Consider the following 20,266-nt stretch of genomic DNA (forward strand, 5'->3'; position numbering starts at 1 on the left):
ACAGAGACATCACTCTGGTTGCCTCTAAAGCGATGCCCATGGACTAGATGAACAGCATTCCAATTTTCTGCAGAAATGAGGAACAAGACAACATATCTTTGACCCTTTTTCAGGCCTTCAGATTTATTCTGTCTCTAGGCTTGAGCCACCGATTACGTTTCTTAGTTGAGTTTAAAAGACCTAATGGTGGAAATCTTCCCTAGTTTTGGCACCAGGCTGGCTGCCGTTCTTGATTTTTACAGTAGTGATGTACACTGTCACCCTGGCCTGGACTGCATCTTCCTGCGTGTTTTAATGGGAAGCTGGGTGAGGCTCTATTAGGGACTAATTGACCATCTCTTACACCAGAAACTCATTAATATTTTAAAATTTACTTGCTTGTTAAAATAGTTACAAGTAAATCTCTCTCCTCAGAAGTTGAGGTCCTTGACGTTTGCTTTCAGAGTGTCCTCAGTCACTGATTGTTGTCTTATTAACAATTTTGCCTGCTCTTTTTTAAAAGTGCAAATCAAGATCATTGTTCCAAAAAGGAATTTCAAAGATAATACATTGTTATGAAGGGACTGGTACTAATTTCAAAACATTTTCACCCTGTTAGACCTTGTAATATTAGCTCATATGTACTTTTAATTTGATCCGTGATAGATGGGTGGTGAACGGGGAATTTCAGGGCAACATTTTAAACCGAGTTCCTCTGAACAATTTACCCTCATCTTTCTGTTGAAATCTTTATTGAGATCATAAATCTCAGTTCTCAGGACAAGATGTGGGAATTAGATCATATGACTATTAACACACAGCACGGAGCTCAGCTGTGTGGATGCAGAGGCGGTAACTCTGCGTGGGGTGCGAGGTGGGATGTGTGTTTGGAACCCTGAGTGTGGTGAGGGGAAGATTTAAGAGCCAACAGCAGCTGTGGAAGCCAAGTCCAGAGTTTTACATCAGAAGAAAGGATGGGGCGTGAATATTTCTCTTGTGGTGGAAATAACATTTAACTTAACAATATGTATTTGTATTATGTCACCCTTCCTTTATGAAATGCCGACACTCACTGATGAGTATCTTTCATCATGGAACGCTATCATAATGGATTTCTCACATAATAAGCCTTCTTTATAAATGTATCTATTATTTGTATTCATACATGACTGTAAATTCTTAAAAGGATAGCGCAGATATTTTAGTATTAGTTTATATATGGAAAACAAAGATAAAATAGATAAAGAGTATTGTATGAGGACTGCGTCAAATTGCAGAGACATAACTGAACTTTGGGTGATGTTAATGGAGATATTTACAAGTCAACTGAAGGGAATTATTTGCAGCTAGACATTCCTTTTCATGAAACAATGTCTGTGGCTTAAATGGGCTGAAATTGGGAGGTGATCACTGCAGTTATTGTGTGTGAAAAGCTCATGATATGCTTAGAAGCAGATTTTTAATACATCATGAGGAAGAACTCAGAGAACAGCATGATCAGTACCCCACTAGGCAATGATTAGAGTTGTTTTGGAAGATGGTAAGTGACAGATGGGGAGTTTTCCTTAAGGAAACAGTCCTCATTGCCTGGAACTCTTGGCAGTCAGGTAAGCTTAAATTGGTAACTTTGAGAGAATCAGTAAGTCTCATTTATCAGATCTGTGCAACGAAAATAGTACCTACATTATAGGTGGTGGGATTTAAATAAGAAAATACACACACACACACACACACACACACATACACATACACACACATCCTGGACATAGTACAAATTTAAAACATTATAGTTTATTGTCAGGTCCCTTAGAGATGGTGTCTATGGCAAAAGGGTCACCAAAGCCAGTCCTTTAAAATTAGAAGACAATCTCAACTTTGAGGACAACATGTGAGTCCAAGCACTTATAGTATCTGTGAACCTGTCTTCTTTCCCGTCTTCGGGGACAAAACTGGGATTCTGTTATGACTGAAGGACCTCTCTCCACACCTACAACCTGAGATGTTCTGGGACACCTGCATGGAAGTTGCAGATTCTGTCCAGCGCTGATAGGATAAAAGACTGTAGTTAACTTCCGCCTTTTCACAGCCAGAATGAAGGACTGACCTCAGGTTTTTTGTTGGAGGCAGGTAAAGAGGTGGTGATCCTCATCTGGAGAGGAGTCTATATAAGTCACAGAAGACCTTGCCAGTTTGGGCGGGGGAGAGCCGCAGGCCCTGCATGGCTGGTCGGGGAGTCAGTCGCTGGCTCTGCCTTAGCCCACCAGGCGTCTGGCGGTGAGGAGGACCACTGGGTGAGCTGACAGAGAACTGCTGGAGGGGAGGATCAAGTCAGCTGCTTCCAGACTCATTACAGTCCCCCAAAGCATTAATGACCTTTTTGTTTAATACTGATACAGGGAAAGTTTTAGTTCATTGACCCAACTAATAATTACAGCTCTTTGGCAAGCTTTTGTTCATGGAAACTGGCAGCACTTCCAAACACTTTAATGATGTTTATTATCTTAACCAGCACCTGTCCTTTACCCTGTCTGCATACTCCAGAAAAAGTTAACTAAAAGAGAGAATGATTCATTTCATACCCTGATGTTTTCACATGACCACAGCTGTGGCCACTGCAGTGTCCAGCAAAGTATTTCTTTGGCGACTGACCCAGGGAGGGGCGGAAAGTGGAGTGGAAGAGGAGAGGCCTCTGGAAAGTCTAACGCTGGGGCGTATTCTCTCCTATTTGACTCCAAGAAATTCCCACTCATGGAATCTGGCCTATCATAAATAACTTTTCTTTTCTGTACTTGATTCAACTTAATAAATCACATCAGCCAACTATGGTGAATGATGACTGTTTTTCACCCTACAGAACAACAGCCTTCCTAGTTGAAGTTCTGGAAGGGTAGGAATCTCTCAGATCCAGTTTCCTCCTGCTGAGCACAGTCTTCTATCTCAGCTGGCTGACTCTTCTTGTTCATAGCTCCCCCCCTAGAATGAGAGTTCTTCCTTCTTTCTGACCTCTAGGGCACCCTGACATGCATTCCTCCTCTAACTGCCTCTGTCTGCCATAATTCTGAGATAACAGCTCTTTAAGATGCAGAAAGGTAGCATTTGTCATCAAAGAGGCAAATCCTCAATGAAGACTTCTTTTTAAAAAACTTGTCTTAAAGAAAAAGAATCATGGCTAAACCAGACAGATTTAGAAAATCCAGAAGCTCTTCTACTTTTTTAAAAAGGTAGACTTTAAAAATAAATTTGCCCCATTAAATAAATGATAACTGGTGTACGAAATGGTATGGGAATGAGAAGTATTCCTTTCACTTGTACCAACAATGCCTCCCAATTGTATCACAACTTGTCAGATTTTGATGCATTGTCACATCTGATATTCCTCACATCTGAATCTTTCCTAAATAATTATACTGCTTCCAAAGCACACAACTCTTTTTCAAAGCCAAACCTCTCTTGGGGTCTGTCTCCACACAAAGATTTTCTTTCCAATTTTCCTTTTCTAATAACTCTATGCTTATTTTTGATTGCTGCTAAACACACCTGCCATCATCTCCAGCCTCACTCTTCACAACCACTCAATCATGGTCCTTATAGTTTTGCCACATTTCATGTCCACCCTTTTGTTTCCTTTCCCAGTACCACTACCCCAGCTCAGATACGCAGGCAGTCCTTGCCTTGTGTAACAGTGAGAGGCTATAAAAATGACCTTGCAGACACCATGTAAAGCAACCTTATCACTCAAAGGAGGGAAATAACAATTGTTCTGGGACCTTTAAAAAATTTTTGTCAACAGATTAAAAATCTTTTGCTATAGGTTATAAACATATAGGGAAATTTAAAAATTACAGAACTCATAGTTATTTAGTATACTGTAATTTGATACATTCGAAGCACTGAACAGTAAAGTGTTTTTTTTTTTCCTCCGCAGAAACCTTATCAAGCGCAGTTTGAACAGTGCTTGCCCTCTTCTCATTGTATTACATACAGTGTGGAGTGAGCATCTTTATTCTGTTTTGGTGAATTGGCATCCTCCTTTCTAAATCTGCGTTGGCTTCTGACTATATCCTTTGTGCTTTCAATGTCATGAAACACCTCTGACAGTTACTTTAATGTGCCTTCTTCTGAGACATCTTCATCAGTTTCACCACAACTGTTTTCCTCATTTGTGTCACTAAGTTTGCCTTCACAGAGTTCCTTTGGCTGCACACTACAGTCTCTCAAACAGTGACAGTGTCAACATTCCCATAGACCGCTATTTCTTCTCTAACTCCATTTATGTTCAATTTGAATTTCACTTGCAGCTTTATTCATTGCACTTCATCTCTTAGCCAATTTCCTTGTCAATCATCTATCTTTCAAACGTGATACAGGTCTACCACTGGAAGACAAGGAGGCAACTATATGCTCTCCTGTCTGTGTGTGTACTGAGTAACAGTTGTGTGCTGGCCAAGCACCAACAGACTTTGAAGAAAGCGACGTGACTGGTCAATGATTATGATGATGTGCATCTGTTATTCAAGTAGTGATTCATGAATTGACAATCTAGCAGTGAAATTTCTACCTTATGCAATTATTCACAACTAATACATTGTGGTAACTAAAATCAGAGCTGTGTTGTTAAGGAAATGGTGTTATTTACCTAAGCTGTGGTAACTACAATCTGTATATTTTTGTAACAGCAGAAAGCGAGGATGGCTTAATTGTGACTAGGATAATTTTCTGGCTTCTGTTTTTACCTTTAGTGTCTCTAATCCATCTGACATTCACTAGTCCATGTTTTCCTCTGGGATTACTACCACCTTACTCATCATTTAACCACTCAAGGACCTCACAGAATCTTACGTGTGATCTTCACCCCAACCCAGTTGCAACATAATTATAACCATCTTCCTAGCTGCCCTAAGCACCTGTATTTACTGTAGTGTCATCTCTATTAAGCCCCTGGGGGTAACAGGTATTCCTGAACCCTGCTGCAGGATTAGGAAACTGAGGCTGCTTTGTTCTTGCTGCTACTGCTGCTGTTGTTCATAACTCCGATAGCAAGTTAGATCTATAGGCAGACTCAGGCCCCCTTTTAAAACTGGACTTTCTGGGCGTCATGTCTGAATGACACCCCAGTAGGGTGCATCTGAAGAGCTGTCCCCTTTGTTTCCCTGGGCTTCTCTGAAAGACTTGCTGTCCAGATACACCCGGCCTGTGAGAGTAACTGCTCAACTTTTAAGTGAGAAACACGTGGTTAGACTTCTTAAACTTGTTGTTTTGCAGGTGACACATCTGGCGTTTTATGCCTGATGTTGTATCTGTTGTCTCCCAAATCAGAGTCTGAGAAGGGTCATCTTGCCTTGGCTCTTTACGCAGGGGCATCCCACTCCTGGCCACTGCGATAGCAAGAAGTCAACGCTTCCTCCACAGCCTCTCTTTTGGTTTCTAGGAAATAGGACAATATCCCTGAATTTTTATTTGTGCTTACTATAAAACAACCTCTAATGCGAGGTGAATTAGAAAGAGGCCTTTTCTGTCTTCTTATTCTGAGCCCCCAAAGGAAAACCTATAGAGTCAAACTGGGAAGACTTCTGTGACTGTCTCGGCCAACAGAGTGTATAACAGAAGCAATGCCACAGGCTTCCTGAGGCTATAATTAATACTACTGCCTTGCCTTCTTAGGACACTTATTCGCAGAACTCAGCTACTGTGTATGCTGTAAGAATGCCCAAACTAACCCAGACTCAGAGGCCATGAATAGGCAATTTGGCCAGTAGCACAGCCAATAACTTATGTCAACTGCCAGACATGTGAGTGAAGATGCATTCAGATGATTCCTGGCCTCATCCCAGTCTTTGAGTCTCCCCAGCTAATGCCCCATGCACGTTAAGACAGACATAAGCAGTCTGCCCTGGGTCCAGACTAAATTCCTGATGCACAAAATCTGTGAATACAATTATTTTTATTTTTATAAATTGTATGCCACTGAGTTTAGGGTGGTTTACTATGCAGCAATACTAACTGGAACAGAAATGCTTGACTCTTAAAATTGAACAGTGAGCTAAGTAAATCTATCCTTTCTCGTCTATACTTCTTTCTAATCTTTATACAATGCATACGGGTAACTTGTGTGGTCAATAAGGACATGGTGAAGTGGCTGATTAGGAGGGGGACGGGTCTGAGATGCCGCCCAGATTTCATGTCCTTGGACTCTAGTGAGAAGAGGCTGTTACGCATTAATTGTTCTCCTTATCTCATGCACATAAAGGATGCGAGCAGCACATTACTTCTTGTTACAGTGTTGCATTAAGCAACCTCTTTAGAAGTAGCCCCCAAACTGTAATAAAATGTGGTATGATAATTTTCCATCCTTACCAAATACTGCAAAGATTCAGAAATTGCCCTATCCTTTGTTGCTAAATGGTTACTTCTGGGAGAGGCCCATCTAAATTCTATATAGCCCACTAGATAGTCTAACTGTGGACTACCTTTCATTTCTCCCCATTTTATCTTCTAGTTTTGTGCGTGAACTAATACACTTCAAGATTTATGATCTTACTGACAAAAATGAAATGAGTCAGCCAGATGGTTGCAGTCCTCAAGAGGATAAGAGACAGTCTTAATATGAAGCAAGGATCCCTTTGACCACCAGTCCACCAAACAAAGTCAAAATATTACCATCAAGGAAAAAAAAAGCCAATTGATGGCATAAGTGCAAGTGCCAAGAGCTGCTTGTTTCAACTAATTGAATTCAGTAAATCATTGCAACTAGACAATTCTAAGTAATTTATTTTTCCTTAGCAAGTGAGTGTTACTTACTTTTCCATTATCTGGGGGGCAGGGGGTGGGGAGAAGCATTTACCATGTCTGGAATGGAGTGAGCTGGTTTAGAAGGGGGCCCCCATAGCATCAGCAGAAAGAAAATTCTATAGACAAGTCTCTCAACCACATTAGAACTTTAAGATTGCATTCTGGTTATATTCTGTAAAAAAAAGAAGTAAAGTTTCACCTGGGCTAAATTAGAGGCCAATTTGTTTCTTCCAATCTTCTTGTAATTTTAAAGGAGATAGTCTGTGAAAATCTAAAAAAATTTCTATCTTGAGCATTTTGGCATAGAATAGTTGAAGATTAAAGGGAGAACAGCAAGGCCTTTGGGAAGATAAAAAATGAAAATAACCAAAATTATATCTTTGTTATATGAGTGGCCAAAGTAGAAAGCTTCGTACAAGGTTTTTTTGTCTTGGCAGCAAGTATTGCCCTTACACCATTGAATGTCATTGCAATCATATGGTATCAATAACAAATGAATTACAGCCGGAATGTCTAAGGTCTGCTCTTGCACGCTTTAGATCTGAATTCTTCTCACAAATTTCAAACGCATGTTCATCCTGAACTCTGGCCAGTTTTTTGACCTTTCTGCTGAACTGAAAGGGTTATGTAGCTAGGGTAAGACTCAGACTAGTGCCTGGAACATCCCTCAGATTGGCCAAATACTTTCTTTATGACTGTGAAGCAATTTCCAAGTCACATTGCTTTCTGTCGCAGAGCTTTCTAGACTACTGAGTTATACAGTATATCCCAGTATAATTATTTCCAATTTCTGTTTCAAGGCTTGGGTTAGGCTCTTTCAAGAAGGCCTAAACACTCTACCAGTTGGTAGCATTCTGCTGGGCCTTCTGAATTAGATTTTGGTCCCAGAGGCCAGACATGGGAGCTTATGTCTATTTTCTACACTATTTTAATTGGTCTTTGTGGGCAGCATGGTCAAGACATAAAAGCTTTAATTAAGGTGGCAGGAGTGGACTAAAGAAAATAATAAGAGAACCTGATGACATTCTGAATGTGGGTTGTAGGGGGAAAGGAAACAAAATTGACTAAGGCTTCTGGGTAACTGGGCTAATAATAAGATACCTGACGCAATGTGGATGATTTAGTTTTGGATGGTCTCATGCTAAGCTAAGAAATAATCTATTGTTAACATGCTTCAGCCAGGTCTTGGCTTTATTTTCTTTTAAATCCTTCATATAGTAAAACTGTTGTTAAGCACTGTTGTAATTTAAACACTCTCTTCCTAAACAGAGATGTTAAATTGTACAGAGGGTATACATTCCAGAATCATTTCCTGCGGGATCTCAAAACTAAAACATACTGAAATTAGGTCACTCATCAAGCATTCTAAAACTCAAAGCCAATGAAAGTGTTCTCACTTTCAAGTTTTTTAAGGTTTCTCTTATTTAGCAACCTCAAATGTAAGAAATTCTCCTGTTATTAGTAAAGACAAACCACTTTTTGTTTGTATTAAAAAATATTGTATTAAAATGAGACTAAACTTTTAAAAACTTTATCTTAATTTGGTTTTAAAATTGATTAAAAGCCTACTTTAAACATCATACTAAATGGTGAATTACTAAAGGAATTCCCATTGGTAAGAGAAAAAGTATGACTATCTTCACTGTTATCCAATATTGTTCTCATTTTATTCACAATGCAATATGACAAGAAAAATTAAAGTATATTGTATATTGGAACTGAGCATAAATTATTTGCCACTGACATGATTTTCAGAAATGAAAAAATCATAAGCTAAGAGGACAGATAAAAGATAACACAAAACTCAGCTCTCATTACAAGGAAAAAACTTTATAACTATGTGTAGTGATGAATATTAACTAAACTTACTGTTGTAATAATTTTAGAATATATATATATAATATTATGCTGTATTTTATATGTAATATATTCATTAGTTGTACACCCAAAACTAATACAATGTTGTCAATTATATCTCATTTTTTAAAATTGTTAAGTGAAAATTTGCTCAGCTTCCCCAACAAAGACATAAAAAAGAAAATTAGGGTTTTATCTTTTGTTTTGATTTTTTATTCTTTTTGATTTTTTTTTAATATAAGAGGTTTGGTAAATTGATATCCAATGTATTTAAGGAGGAAATGTTACTCATAATATAAGTGGTAATATAATTGCATTTGGAAGAATAGTTTAAAATGTTCTTAATTTTTGACCCAAAAATTCTACTTGTAATTTTTTTCTACAAAATAGACACATAAAAGTATACGGTAAGATGTTCCCTGCCATATGGTGTGTAATAACAAAATTTGGAAACAACTTGTGTTAGTTATAATTAGCTTCAGTTATGGTGGCAGAAAAACAATTGTACCTCAAATAAGATGGATACTCATATCTTTTTCATGTATAAATCCAGGCAGTCAGTCCAGAATAAGTATAAGACTTGATCAATCAGGGCCTAGGCTCCTTATGTCTTTTGGTTTCACTGTGTGGGCCTCAACCCCAAGATATAGGATGGCAGCATGTGTTCATAGGCAGCTGGATGGAGGAAGGGAGGTAAAAATGCAGAGGATATAGTCATCCTGTCTTTTAGGAAGAATCCTGGCATCCGCTATATGATACTCTACCTACATTCTATTGTCCAGATCTTAGTCATATGGCTACACTTAGCTGCAAGGGAGATTGGAAAATACAGACTTAATTCTGGGAAGCCACATGCCTAGCTAAAAATATGGAGGTACCATTACCATAGAAGAAAGGGAGAATGGATTTCAGGGAACATTATTAGTCTCTGCCACATGACTAACTGATCAACAACAGGAAAACACCTTATAAAACATCGTACCATTGAACACTATGTGATTATAACAAAATAAGGCAGCTTTTATGGAAGGTTGTTACAGAACATGATGTATATTCAGCAGTTTCAAAAAAGCGTGTGTGAGAAATGCCTGAATATGTTTATCAAAAGACATGTTAAAATTTTCATTTCTGCATTATTTAAAATAGCCTCAGACTGAAAATTCGAAAAATATCCACTCACTGTAGAATGAATAAGTGAAGGGTGGCATATTTACCTAGTGAAATTCTATAGGTAATGGGAATGAACACTGTCGCCATATGCAATGATATGGATGATTCTTGAGCAAAAGAAGCCAGGCACAGAACATATAATGTATATTCCAGTTTATATGAGTTAAAGAATAGACAAAACTCCCTATAGGGTTAGAAAGCAGGATAAAATTACCTTTAAGGATGGTAGTTACAGGAAAGGAGCACAAGGGAGACTTTCGAGATTCTGGTAATGTTCTATTCCTTGAACTGGGTGCTGATTATTTGGGGATATGCACTTCGTAAAAATTCATTAGGCTGTACAATTACATTTGTGTAATTTTGTATGCATGTAACATGTCAGTAAGATTTTTAAAAGCATATGTGTATTTCTACATAGGAAGAAAATCTGGAAGTGTATATGTATATTATATTAGGAGTCAGTAAACTTTTCTATAAAGAGCCAGATAGTAAATATTTTAGGCTTTGCTTGCCACACAATTTCTGCCACAACTACTCAATTTTACTGTTATAGTGTAAAATCAGTTCTAGACAATACATAAATGAATGAGTATAGCTCTGTTCCAATAAAATTTATTTACAAAAAAAGGTGACAGGCTATAGTCTGTCAACCCCTGTACTAAATTTTTCAGAGTCATTACCTCTGGGGCTAGCATTAAGTAGAAGGAGGCTTTTTATTCTTTACATGGTTCTATAATATCTAATATTTTATAATTAGCATTTTATTTAAAGCATTTGCTTTTATTAAAAGTGCAAATGTTTCCCTGAAACAAAAAACTGCATCTAAGTGCAACTGGCGGACACCTCAAAGTAGCAACACAAATCTGATGTGAGTCAGGTGGCAAAGTATTCAGCACATTTTCTGTCTCCTAAAATGCTTACAAGAATGCAGGAAATTTTATTGCTAATTACTAAGACAGGATTAACATCTGCTAACAATAAAAAAATCTATTTATCAAGATTCTTTATCTATACTTGTAACTTAATACAGATATTAGCCATGATGCTGCCAGAGTGTGAGCTTTCCATGCTATAACAAGAAAATCATTGCTTTTAGTCTGTGTTTTGATCAAGGCAGAAGCATGTCAGTAGCATAAATGTGCATCTGCAAAGAAAACTTATGATTAATGTGCTAGAAAAGTATTCAAAAACAAGCTGAAATTTGCTTTGGAAATTTGTTAGAAAAAATTTCAACTGTTTTGCTTTAATAATAGGTAAACAAATATAAGCCAGAGTCCGTGGCTTCCAAGGATTTAAAATCCACTTGTAGACCCAAGATATACACAGACAGTAGGTAATTAATCTTTGACAGTCAGTGCCTCTTATTTTGGCAGGTATGTTTCTGTGCTATAAAAAAAAATGAGAAAGAAAAATTATTATGACCCAATGTACAGGACACCAACTTTTCAAGGAAGCAGAATGGATAAGATTTGGAGAAAGGCAAAGGAAAACCAGACTTTCTGAGCTGGGGGAAACAGCAGGAGAAACAGAGAATAAAGTTCCAAATGAGAATGACCTCCTCAAAGGACAGTGAAACCAGTTTATTTTGCAGGAAAGCCAGTTGAAAGCATCAGGTTTTCTCCCAAGTTCAATGAGAAGTCAGTGGGAGATTGACCAAGGAATTAAGGAGTCCTTAAGAAGACTAAGTTTGAGACTATGTGTACAGCTCATGACCTTCTCCCTTACTCCCTTCCAAATACCCAGCCCTACAATTGCAAAAATTCAGGCCAGAATCCTAAGACACTACAGGAGCCTTACGGCTCCAATCAGGGAAATGTTGGTACAAATGGCTATAAACGGCCAGTTTACTTTCCACATTTGCATGACCAATGCTTTTAGCAAAACTTGTTGAATAGTCCATGCTAATGCTGTTTTGTTGTTGTTATTGTTGTTATTAGCTTCGACGTTAGTTTTCTGTCTCTATGATTTCTACCAACAATCTCTGACAAAATTTCATTCAAACTCAAATCTTAAGAATTTCTAACAGGTGGTCAGATCTCTAGCAAAAGCATTTCTAAAGTAAACCATGGTTCCTCGGTAGTTGCCCATTCTTTCATCCTTCATTAAACCTAGACTCTGTGTCTCCAGGCTTCTGGGCCTTGTGGAGAATGTCAGAACTAGACATATTCTTGCTGAGGCTTCTCTCCTCCTCCCCAGGAGGCTTGTTTTGTGTTTTGTTTCTAACGCTTTCAGAGATAGGTTAACCCAGCTGCTACCTACACTGATCTTCTATTCTGAACTACTTAAAATGCTCATCATTCCTAACATGTGACTCAGGCAAGACCTTTGTGGGGAGGAAGAGGAGGACAGAAAAGGATACTATCCTCTCGCATTAATTCATAGTAGCCTTTCTCCTTGGAAGATATAGGTGTCAACATGAAGGTGAAAAACACTAAGGAGAATGAACTCAGAGCATGGCAACAATAAACTTCAGGAAAGAGGTGGCATCTGCAGAGGGAGGCCATATAAAAATGAAATGCTTTTGTAGTAAACAATCTATGGTTACTGGGGGAAAGGTGGTGGGAAGGGATAAATTTGGAAGTTTGAGATTTACAAATGTTAGCCACTATATATAAAAATAGATTTAAAAAACTCAATAAATTTCTTCTGTATAGTATAGGGAACTATATTCAATATCTTGTAATAACCTTAAATGAAAAATAATATGAAAACGAATATATGTATGTATATGCATCACTAGGAAATTGTGCTGTACTCCAGAAACTGCCACATTGTAACTGACTGTACTTAATTGAAACAAAAACGAAATGCCTTTGGCAAACAGACATAATAGGTTCTAGGATGGCTGGGGTAAAGGGATCTGGGTGCAGCAGCATTTTCCCGTGGATATATGTACTAGTTTTTCAAATGTCAAAAAAAGGATGTTTAATTCTCAAGGAGGAAGCCTTCTGGAAACACGAAGTGGTGGGAGTGAGTCCAAATTGGTTTACCCTATTGGGAGACCATGGCTAAACCATCTGTGTCAGTCAGCTTTCAGTCTCACATGACCATGTATTGGGAGCAAAAGGGGATGGGTTCATAATTACATGGGATCCCAGCATCCATCATGGCCCTCACTAACCCCTCAACATCTGAAGTGCCTGCCAGCTCCATCTTCTTATTCCCAGGCATCTGGAAGGCTATCGTTCACTAGCTATAATACCTTCCTATTAAAAATAGGATTGTTTGGTAATTTTATTGATGGTAATTTGATGGGATTGCACTGCATCTGTATATTGCCTTGGGTAGTATGGTCATTTTAACAATATTGATTTCTCCAATCCAAGAACACAGTGTATCTTTCATTTACATTTAATATAATGATGGTATTTTTGGATTTAGGTCTCCCATTTATTTGTTTATTATTTATTTATTTTGTTTGTTACCTCTGTTTTTTTCCAAATTATTATTTCCTCTTGTCTACTTTCTTTGGGGTTATGTGAAATTTTTTTTTTTTTGGTATTAAATTTTACCTATTGTGCTTTCTACTATGTCTCTGCATAGAATTTTTTATTGGCTAATCTAGGAATTATAGTATACATACTTAACTCTTCAGTCTACTTAAAATCAGTATTTTACCGTATCAAGTGGAAAATAGAAACAGTATTATAATATAGGTTTTACCCTCCTCCTTTTATGTCATTGTTGTCTCATGTATTGCATCTACATACACTGAGAACTTCATCAGACAATATTATAATTTTGCTCTCAACCATATGCTAATGAATTCAAAGGGAGAGAAACAGCCTATCAGAAGCACCCAGATATTTATCATTTCTGTTGCTCTTCTTTCATTCCTGAACTTGCAAGTCTCCTTCTGGTATTTTCATTCTTTCTGAAGAACTTGAGCAGTTCTTTTAGTGCAGGTCTGCTGGGAAGGAATTTTCTTAGTTTTCTTTCAGCAGAGATGTCTTAACTTCATTTCTGTTCCCAAAAGATTTTTTTTTACATATAGAATTCCAGATTGACTTTTTTCTTTCAGTACTTGAAAAATTTGGTGCCATTTTCCTTTCTGGTTTCTCTGTGGTTTCTGATGAGAAATCCAGTTATTCAATTGCTGTTTCTTTGTATACGATGAACTATTTGTCTCTGGCTATTTTCAAGGTATTTTCTCTGCCTTTAGTTTATAGAAATTTGATTAAGTTGTGCCTGAGTGTGGATTTCTGGGTTTATCCTATTTGTAGTTTGCTTATTAGTATCTTGAACTTGTATGTTTGTTTTTCACCAAGTAGGGAAAGTTTTCCCCAAATACATTTTCTTCAGAAACTTTTTTTTGTACTGCATTTTTTTCTCCACTTTTTCTAATTCTTCAATAACACAAATGTTAGAACTTTCAGTATTGTCACTCGGGTCCCTGAGGCTCTGCAAATCTTTTCTTTTCAATTTTTTTCTCTTTGTTATCCAATCTGGATAATTCCATTTTTCTATTTTCATGTTCATTGTCTCTTTGCTCTCTCATCTCCATTTGACTTCTGATTTCATCCAGTGAGTTTTTAAAAATTTTAAATATTTTTAGTTATAAAATTTCCATTTGGTTTTCTTTTATATTTTCTATTTAATTTCTGAGATTTTCTATCTTTCCATTTATTCTAACAGCATTTGTCCTTACTTTCTGGAGCATTTTTATAATATCTACATTAAACTCTTTGTCAGATAGTCCCAACATTTGTGTCATCTCAGCACTGGCATGTGTTACTTATCTTTTCCCATGTGAGTTGAGATTTTCTGACTTCACATACTGAATAATTTTGGAACATATCCCAAACATTTGCAAAATTACATTATAAAAGTCTGAGTCTTACTTAAGTTCCATGGAGAATGTTGATATTTTGTTTTATTAGAGACTGATCAGTTGGATTCATGTTGCAAGGTCCAACTAGTCTTCTGTAGGTGATGGTTTTAATGTCAGCTCCATTTTTAAAGCCTTTGCAAAGCTATTTAGATCCATCTTGAATGTGTGCCACCCAGTGGCCCGTCTAGGACCTGGGCAGTGGTCTATTTCTTTAATTAGTTCTTGACTGAACAACTGCTGGAATGCTATTTAAGATCATACTCATGTATGTGCAGCTTGGGAGTGAGTCCAGAAGTCCATAAACAAAGTTACAGGAGTCACTTAACCAAGCACCTCCTTCTTCATAATCTGTTTGTTACTTTTCGGTTCCTGTGGCTCACTTTCAGTCCTCTGGACAGAAGTCCAGGTTTTTATCTATCCTACTCTGCTGCACACTTCCCACAGCTATACCCCTATTTCAGCTAAGAGGTAAGAAAACAGAGAATAACAAAGCAATGAGAGTTACCCCACTCTCTTGAAATCACAAGTCCTCTAATTGGAAACATTTCCTTCCCTCAGTATTTAAGTCACCTGCAGGTACCTGCTGCTGCTGCTTTGGGTTTCAGGCTGTCTTGAGTCCAGACTGGAAGATACTGGAGTCAAAAAATGTTAAACTCATTACTGGTTCTGTAGTATTTCAAATTCTGGTCTTCTCCAATCTGTCTGCTAGTTTTTTTTACTTTCGGAATCTTCAAATAGCTGCTCCAGACATTCTGTAAAGTTTTTATGGGTGCAGTCAGCTGGAGAGATAGGTCGGAATGTGCTTACTTTGTCCAATAATTTAAAAATAAATAACATGACAGCATAAAAACAAGAATGAGTGAACGAGGCTGCATGTCAAATTTAGTTGCAAGTAAAAAGTTGATATTTTAGTTCTGGGTGCTAAAACTATTTGAATGTCTTTTCTTCTGCATGGTTAGTGGTGACAAGTGCCAGATCTGGATTCCCTAGTTTCACAGAGCAGTAGAATACCCAACAGAAGCCAGCATTCATTACTCGAGCTAAATTCTTAGCGTATCTTCTTAGCTTTCCTGAGCAATTTAGTCTTGCTTTGGATCTGCTCTCTGCTGGGCATGTTTACATACCAGAAATCACTTAATAATCACAACTTCCTGGTTACATGGTGGGAATTATCTTCAGATTTAGTGACTTGCTTATTGAGTGACAGTAAGTGACAAATGCTGCCAGATGGATGGGCGGATGTGATTGGCCTATTGAGTGGAAATCTGCCGGGAACTAATGGGAGTAGGAGGTTAACTAAGCATTTTTCTCATTCACTGAATAAAGCTGGCATTTATTTTCTACAGTCATGGGCTGCTGATATACTACAAGCAGTACAAATGAATGGAGAACTAACCACCTCTACTTAGATCAATGCTGACCGACCTTGCTTACTATCCTACCTTTTCCTGAGCTTTCCTGACTTCTTCCCAGAGTTTAACTCTAGATTTCTGCTAGCTTCTCTCTACCTTAGCTCAGTCTGCCCTTCTAGATGGTATACTTCTCCGGAATTAAATATTACTCAGAACTTAGTATTTTTTCATATTCATTTGTGGTTAGGGTTTAACACGGGGGGAAAAAAAACTACTCTAGGTTAGAATTAGGGGCTTACAAAGCCTTTGAAAGCCTAAAGTAGCAAAAGGCACTTGTTTTAGATTTAGTGCTCCAGAGAGAGTTGCAGTCACTCACAGTCAGCAATCTGCGGAAATGTGCTGCAGATTTCAGAACTCCTTCATGGCATCCAGGAAGGTGAATGGCAGCAGAACGCAGATTCTGCTGCAAAAACTCATGTCTGGGAAATCTACACCTCACCCACTGTCATAGGAAAAAGAATATGGCTTCTGCTGCTTCTGCCTTGGGAGAGTGTATGTCACTGGTGGAACCCTGAACAAATTCAAAACCCTGTTGGCAAAGGAGTCTAGAAAGTATAGCTCCTTCCTAGGACTTTTAGCCCTGGCCACACAAGAAGAGGACTGAAGGGGGTATGGAGAATATTGAGTGCTACCAGTTACTATTAGCAAACTGATTATGTTTAATTCCAATGTCAAAAAACTAAGCAAAACATGTTTTTCACCTGGCAAGTCAGACCTTGGTTGGTGCTGACCCTTGTTAAAGAGGATTTCATTAGTCATAAGGCATTCGGTAAATACACGGATGCAGTGTTAAGTTTTGCACATGGTCTGAGGCTAGTGAAAATAATAGTATAACGCATGTAATGACCCAATACTGAGATGTTTTGATTATCAGGAAGGAATGCCTCATTCTGTTGTTGACATTGAATGATCTGTTTGCTACAAACTGTGATGAGGAAAACCCCAAAGACACAAGGAGTCTATAATTGGAATGAAATATTTCAAAAACGTTAGGAAACATCTGAACTCACTGTAAATTGAGTTTAAGTGAATATTTGTGATAAGTAGTCTTATTTAAAATTGGTTAAGGAATAGAATGTACCCAGAATTCACAGTAAAATATGCTTATTGTAGAATTACCGTAAAGAAAGCAAATATATGGGGTTTTTTTCAGTGAATAAAGGCAGTATTTTTTTTTTTCATTAAAAAAAATCTGAGCAAAAGTAAAGAAAATGTATTTTAACTTGTGGGTACTTTATTCCTACAGATGTGCAAATTCCAATGGCTTTGTTCTGAGTAACACTCATTTCACATTTGAAGGTGGAATACCTTCATATAATACCGGAAATTCTTCTATATGGGAGATTTGACTTTAGTCCCACACTTCTTGGTTTATTCAATCAAGTATCTGCATCATGATACAATGGATATTGGTTTTATACTTTGATGATAATAAAACACTATTTTATTAATTTTGTTGCTCAGATTATTCTAGCTTTGGCCACTGGGAGCTCTTTCAATTGGCTCCTGGGTACCTTTGACATGGCTCCATCAAAGTATGTGAGTTTTAGTGGGGTTTTCTCTTTTCTTATCTTTTTTTGAGCATTTCCTTACTTTCTGCCTCTATGAAATGCTTTGGGCTCATCTTGTATATTTCCTGTCCCAGTCCAAGGATCAGTCATTTCTCTAAGGAGCCCTGGTTCCTTTTGTTGGAGAATGGTATTAGAAAACAAGATCTGGGCACTAGGTGTACTGTGCTAGTGGATTATCATTTCTTTGGGGGCCTCTCAGCTGAAAGAGCACAGAAATATATGTGTGCACATTAACCTGTGTATATACACGTATATGTGTTTCTATATGTAAATATCCATGTTTATACTAAGTTAAACATGAGTTTATTCTGCTATCTCCAGTTCTAATCTATTATCACATGGATCATCTGGGCCTCTTCCAGTTACTCATTTGTAAACTCTCATTCCAGTAGTGACAAAGCTGTCTCCCACTGTCTGCTGTCCACTTACTCAATTGCTCAATTCCACTACACATGGATAGCAGCAGAATTATTACCTCATAACCCACTGGCAAACAGCTTTATCAACTAGAATATAGTTCTTAATGTGCAGTTCCTTTTGCCTTTACTCTTACAGAGTCCATATATTACCAGAGTTACTTAGATCAGCATTTTCCCCCTCAATCCCTGCAAAGAGGTTAGTTTCATATGTTTTAACATAGTTAGATGCTCATGTTAACAGTCTGAATGCCTTCTTGGCACCCCTAAACTTCCTAAATGATTGTTTTAAATATTGTATATATTAACGTTCACTCTTTGTGCTATAAAGTTCCATCGATTTTGACAAATGCATAGTCATGTGTCACCATTACCATATAATACAAAAGAGTTTTACCGCCTTAAAAATCCCTTGTGCCTCATCCTATCCTACAACCCTTGGCAACTACTGCTCATTTTACTGCCTCTACAGTTTTGCCTTTTCCAGAATGTTATATAATTGGATCATACAGTCTCCCTGTCTTTCTTGTGGCTTGGTAGCTCACTTTGTTTTATTGCTGAATAATATTCCATTGTTACAAATGTACCACAGTTTACTTATCCATTCACTTATTGAAGGATTTCTTCACTTTTTGTGTGATTATGAATAGGCTGCTATAAACATAAGCATGCAGGTTTCTAAGTTTTCAACTCAACTGGGTATAACCCAGGTAAATACCTAGGAGTGTGACTGCTGAACTGGGTTGTAAGGCTAGGTTTAGGATTGTATGAAACTGCCAAACAGATCTTCCAAAGCATCTGTACAATTTTCCATTCCCAACAGAAAGGAATGAGAATTCCTTTTGCTCTGCATTCTCACCAGAATTGTCAGCATTTGACATTGTCCATTTGTTTAAATTTTAGCTTCTAATAAGTGTGTAGTGGTATTTCATTGTCATTTTAATTTGAAGTTCCATGATCACACATGATGTTGAACATCTTTTCATAAATTCTTTCCATTTGTATGTCTTCTTTGGTGAGCTGTTTGTTCAGACCCTTTTGCCTATTTCTTAATTGGGTTGTTTGTTTGCTTATTGTTGAGTTTTAAGAGTTCTTTGCATATTTTGGAAACAAATTCTTTATCAGATCTATGTTTTACAAATATTTTCTCCTAATCTGTGGCTTGTCTTTTGATTCTCTTGAAAGTGTCTTTCACAGAGCAGAAGTTTTAAATTTCAAAAAGACAATATTTTCTTTCATAGATTGTGGTTTTTATGCTGTATCTAAAACCTCATCATCAAACTCAAGGTCTCTGAAGTTTCCTCCTATGTTTTCTACTAGAATGTTTATAATATTGTAATTTACATTTGTATCTACAATACATTTTTAATTTATTTTTTGTAAAAGGTGTAAGATCTGTGTCTAGATTTATTTATTTGTGCTTATGGATGTTCAATTGTTTCAGCACATTTTGTTGAAAGATTATCCTTTCTCCACTGAACTGCCTTTGCTCTTGTGTCAAAGATCAGTTGACTGCACCTGTGTGGGTCTAATTTACGTGTCTGTTCTTTCATCAGTACAATTCTGACTTAGTTACTTAAGCATTGTAATAAGTCTTAGAGTTGGGGAGTGTCAGTCCTCTGACTTTGTTCTTTCATATTGTGTTGTCTATTCTTTTGGTTACTTTTCCATACAGATTTTAGAATCAGTTTATCGACATCCACAAGCTAGCTTGATGGAATTTTAGCAATTACAATGAATATATAGACTGAGCTGGGAAGAACTGACATCTTTACAATATTGAGTCTTCCAGTCCATGATTATCTTTACATTTATTTAGATCTTCTTTAATTTCTTTCATTAGACTTTTATACTTTTCTGCATAGGGATTCTGTACATATTTTCTTATGTTTCTATGAAAGTTTTATTTTTGGGGGGTGCTATCATAAATGGTATTGTGTTTTTAATTTCAAATTCCAATTCTTCATTGCTGGTATATAAGAAAACAATTGACTTTTGTATATTAACTTGTATCCTGCAACCTTGCTATAATTAGCTCTTAGTTCCAAGACTTTTTGGGGGGGCATTTTCTACAGAGAAAATTATGTCATCTATGAACAAAGACTTTTATTTCCTCCTTCTCAATATGTATACTTTTTATTTCTATCTTTATCTTATTGAACTACCTAGGACTTCAAGTACAATGTTGAATAGAAGTGGTAAGAGAGGACATTTTTACCTTTTTCCTGATTAGGAAGAAAA

This window comes from Camelus bactrianus, chromosome 7 (genome assembly GCF_048773025.1).
Source record: "Camelus bactrianus isolate YW-2024 breed Bactrian camel chromosome 7, ASM4877302v1, whole genome shotgun sequence".
NCBI lineage: Eukaryota > Metazoa > Chordata > Mammalia > Artiodactyla > Camelidae > Camelus > Camelus bactrianus.